Source organism: Oncorhynchus nerka, linkage group LG7, assembly GCF_034236695.1.
Source record: "Oncorhynchus nerka isolate Pitt River linkage group LG7, Oner_Uvic_2.0, whole genome shotgun sequence".
NCBI lineage: Eukaryota > Metazoa > Chordata > Actinopteri > Salmoniformes > Salmonidae > Oncorhynchus > Oncorhynchus nerka.
Genome location: NC_088402.1, coordinates 2,767,439 through 2,772,438, shown reverse-complemented (window position 1 = coordinate 2,772,438; position 5,000 = coordinate 2,767,439). Strand labels below are relative to the sequence as shown.

The 5,000-nt window shown below is 57.7% G+C and overlaps 1 protein-coding gene across 1 annotated transcript in view; it reads left to right on the top strand.

The window, feature by feature from the left end:
• Nucleotides 1–5,000, top strand: part of LOC115125965 (protein CBFA2T1-like) — a 59,403-nt gene that overhangs the window by 27,119 nt on the left and 27,284 nt on the right. The gene's annotated exons all lie outside the window — the stretch shown is intronic.

The following is a 5,000-nucleotide window of genomic DNA, read 5'->3' as shown; positions in this document are numbered from 1 at the left end:
AAGGAAGGAAGGAAGGAAGGAAGGGGGAGGGATGGGGAAGAAAGAGGAGGAAAGGAAATTTTGAGGAGCACAGAGGAGGAGAGGGAAGGGACAGAGGGAGGACTGAGCAGGAGAGGGAAGGGACAGAGGGAGGACTGAGCAGGAGAGGGAAGGGACAGAGGGAGGACTGAGCAGAAGAGGGAAGGGACAGAGGGAGGACTGATCAGGAGAGGGAAGGGACAGAGGGAGGACTGAGCAGGAGAGGGAAGGGACAGAGGGAGGACTGATCAGGAGAGGGAAGGGACAGAGGGAGGACTGAGCAGGAGAGGGAAGGGACAGAGGGAGGACTGAGCAGGAGAGGGAAGGGACAGAGGGAGGACTGAGCAGGAGAGGGAGGGGACAGAGGGAGGACTGAGCAGGAGAGGGAAGGGACAGAGGGAGGACTGAGCAGGAGAGAGAAGGGACAGAGGGAGGACTGAGCAGAAGAGGGAAAGGACAGAGGGAGGACTGAGCAGGAGAGGGAAGGGACAGAGGAGGACTGAGCAGGAGAGGGAAGGGACAGAGGGAGGACTGAGCAGGAGAGGGAAGGGACAGAGGGAGGACTGAGCAGAAGAGGGAAAGGACAGAGGGAGGACTGAGCAGGAGAGGGAAGGGACAGAGGGAGGACTGAGCAGGAGAGGAAGGGACAGAGGGAGGACTGAGCAGGAGAGGGAAGGGACAGAGGAGGACTGAGCAGGAGAGGGAAGGGACAGAGGGAGGACTGAGCAGGAGAGGGAGGGGACAGAGGGAGGACTGAGGGAGGACTGAGGGAGAGGGAAGGGACAGAGGGAGGACTGAGCAGGAGAGGAAGGGACAGAGGAGGACTGAGCAGGAGAGGGAAGGGACAGAGGGAGGACTGAGGAGGACTGAGCAGGAGAGGGAAGGGACAGAGGGAGGACTGAGCAGGAGAGGGAAGGGACAGAGGGAGGACTGAGCAGGAGAGGGAAGGGACAGAGGGAGGACTGAGCAGGAGAGGGAAGGGACAGAGGGAGGACTGAGCAGGAGAGGGAAGGGACAGAGGAGGACTGAGCAGGAGAGGGAAGGGACAGAGGGAGGACTGAGCAGGAGAGGGAAGGGACAGAGGGAGGACTGAGCAGGAGAGGGAAGGGACAGAGGGAGGACTGAGCAGGAGAGGGAAGGGACAGAGGGAGGACTGAGCAGGAGAGGGAAGGGACAGAGGACTGAGGGACTGAGCAGGAGAGGGAAGGGACAGAGGGAGGACTGAGCAGGAGAGGGAAGGGACAGAGGGAGGACTGAGCAGGAGAGGGAAGGGACAGAGGGAGGACTGAGCAGGAGAGGGAAGGGACAGAGGGAGGACTGAGCAGGAGAGGGAAGGGACAGAGGGAGGACTGAGCAGGAGAGGGAAGGGACAGAGGGAGGACTGAGGGAGGACTGAGCAGGAGAGGGAAGGGACAGAGGGAGGACTGAGCAGGAGAGGGAAGGGACAGAGGGAGGACTGAGCAGGAGAGGGAAGGGACAGAGGGAGGACTGAGCAGGAGAGGGAAGGGACAGAGGGAGGACTGAGCAGGAGAGGGAAGGGACAGAGGGAGGACTGAGCAGGAGAGGGAAGGGACAGAGGGAGGACTGAGCAGGAGAGGGAAGGGACAGAGGGAGGACTGAGCAGGAGAGGGAAGGGACAGAGGGAGGACTGAGCAGAAGAGGGAAGGGACAGAGGGAGGATTGAGCAGGAGAGGGAAGGGACAGAGGGAGGACTGAGCAGGACAGGGAAGGGACAGAGGGAGGACTGAGCAGGAGAGGGAAGGGACAGAGGGAGGACTGAGCAGGAGAGGGAAGGGACAGAGGGAGGACTGAGCAGGAGAGGGAAGGGACAGAGGGAGGACTGAGCAGGAGAGGGAAGGGACCGGGGGAGGACTGAGATGGAGAGGGAAGGGACAGAGGGAGGACTGATCAGAAGAGGGAAGGGACAGAGGGAGGACTGAGCAGAAGAGGGAAGGGACAGAGGGAGGACTGAGGGAGGACTGAGCAGGAGAGGGAAGGGACAGAGGGAGGACTGATCAGAAGAGGGAAGGGACAGAGGGAGGACTGAGCAGGAGAGGGAAGGGACAGAGGGAGGACTGAGCAGGAGAGGGAAAGGACAGAGGGAGGACTGAGCAGGAGAGGGAAGGGACAGAGGGAGGACTGAGCAGGAGAGGGAAGGGACAGAGGGAGGACTGAGCAGGAGAGGGAAGGGACAGAGGGAGGACTGAGGGGGAAAGACATGCTGACTAGACCACGTGGTGTTTTTGTTCATTAGTCCTGGGATATAAACATTGGGTTGTTATTTTACCTGAAATGCACAAGGTCCTCTACTCCGACAATTCATCCACAGATAAAAGGGTTAACAGAGTTTGTTTCTAGTAATCTCTCCTCCTTCAGTCTGCTTCTTCTTCTGTGGACTTTATATGGCGGTTGGCAACCAACGTTAAGGTGCGTTACCACCGAATGGACTGGAGGACCTCAGTTCAGCTTTCAATCACCCACGTCGGTATATTCTCCTACAAACCAATGAGATGGCGGCACGTGGGGTATATTCTCCTACAAACCAATGAGATGGCGGCACGTGGGGTATATACTCCTACAAACCAATGAGATGGCGGCACGTGGGGTATATACTCCTACAAACCAATGAGATGGCGGCACGTGGGGTATATTCTCCTACAAACCAATGAGATGGCAGAGCAGAGTCCCTGTCCATCTTCCCCCTGATGCTAGGACAGCAGAGCCCCTGTCCATCTTCCCCCTGATGCTAGGACAGCAGAGTCCATCTTCCCCCTGATGCTAGGACAGCAGAGTCCCTGTCCATCTTCCCCCTGATACTAGGACAGCAGAGTCCTGCCCATCTTCCCCCTGATGCTAGGACAGCAGAGTCCATCTTCCCCCTGAAGCTAGGACAGCAGAGTCCATCTTCCCCCTGATGCTAGGACAGCAGAGTCCATCTTCCCCCTGATGCTAGGACAGCAGAGTCCCTGTCCATCTTCCCCCTGATGCTAGGACAGCAGAGTCCCTGTCCATCTTCCCCCTGATACTAGGACAGCAGAGTCCCTGTCCATCTTCCCCCTGATACTAGGACAGCAGAGTCCTGCCCATCTTCCCCTGATGCTAGGACAGCAGAGTCCATCTTCCCCCTGATGCTAGGACAGCAGAGTCCATCTTCCCCTGATGCTAGGACAGCAGAGTCCCTGTCCATCTTCCCCTGAAGCTAGGACAGCAGGGTCCCTGTCCATCTTCCCCCTGATGCTAGGAATTGGACAGCAGAGTCCATCTTCCCCCTGAAGCTAGAACAGCAGAGTCCCTGTCCATCTTCCCCCTGATGCTAGGACAGCAGAGTCCCTGTTCATCTTCCACCTGATGCTAGGACAGCAGAGTCCTGCCCATCTTCCCCCTGATGCTAGGACAGCAGAGTCCTGCCCTTCTTCCCCCTGATGCTAGGACAGCAGAGTCCCTGTCCATCTTCCCCCTGATGCTAGGACAGCAGAGTCCATCTTATCCCTGATGCTAGGACAACAGAGTCCATCTTCCCCCTGATGCTAGGACAGCAGAGTCCCTGTCCATCTTCCCCCTGATGCTAGGACAGCAGAGTCCATCTTCCCCCTGATGCTAGGACAGCAGAGTCCCTGTCCATCTTCCCCCTGATACTAGGACAGCAGAGTCCCTGTCCATCTTCCCCTGATGCTAGGACAGCAGAGTCCTGCCCATCTTCCCCCTGATACTAGGACAGCAGAGTCCCTGTCCATCTTCCCCCTGATGCTAGGACAGCAGAGTCCTGCCCATCTTCCCCCTGATGCTAGGACAGGAGAGTCCCTGTCCATCTTCCCCCTGATGCTAGGACAGCAGAGTCCTGCCCATCTTCCCCCTGATGCTAGGACAGGAGAGTCCTGCCCATCTTCCCCCTGATGCTAGGACAGCAGAGTCCCTGTCCATCTTCCCCTGATGCTAGGACAGGAGAGTCCCTGTCCATCTTCCCCTGATGCTAGGACAGCAGAGTCCTGCCCATCTTCCCCTGATGCTAGGACAGCAGAGTCCTGCCCATCTTCCCCCTGATGTTAGGACAGGAGAGTCCCTGTCCATCTTCCCCTGATACTAGGACAGCAGAGTCCCTGTCCATCTTCCCCTGATGCTAGGACAGCAGAGTCCCTGCCCATCTTCCCCTGATGCTAGGACAGCAGAGTCCCTGTCCATCTTCCCCCTGATGCTAGGACAGCAGAGTCCTGCCCATCTTCCCCCTGATGTTAGGACAGGAGAGTCCCTGTCCATCTTCCAAAGCATCTGAAACCCTGAAATCTACCTCTTCAAACAGTACTTTAAATAATCCCCCTCCTCAGCTCGGAAACATGTTCTAACTATGACTGCTATGTAGTTGTCCCACCTAGCTATATTTAAGATTAATGCACTACATCGAAGTCGCTCTGGATAAGAGCATCTGCTAAATCACTATGAGTTAGGGTCGGAGATTGAGGGAAGGAGGGAGGGAAGGAAGGAGGGAGATTGAGGGATGGAGGGAAGGAGGGAGGGAGATTGAGGGATGGAGGGAAGGAGGGAGGGAGGGAGGGAGATTGAGGGATGGAGGGAAGGAGGGAGGGAGATTGAGGGATGGAGGGAAGGAGGGAGGGAGATTGAGGGATGGAGGGAAGGAGGGAGGGAGATTGAGGGAAGGAGGGAGGGAAGGAGGGAGGGAGATTGAGGGATGGAGGGAGGGAGAGAAGGAGGGAGGGAGATTGAGGGATGGAGGGAGGGAGGGAAGGAGGGAGGGAGATTGAGGGAAGGAGGGAGGGAAGGAGGGAGGGAGATTGAGGGATGGAGGGAGGGAAGGAGGGAGGGAGGGAGATTGAGGAAAGGAGGGAGGGAAGGAGGGAGGGAGATTGAGGGAAGGAGGGAGGGAAGGAGGGAGGGAGGGAGATTGAGGGATGGAGGGAGGGAGGGAAGGAGGGATGGAGATTGAGGGATGGAGGGAGGGAGGGATGGAGGGAGGGAGATTGAGGGAT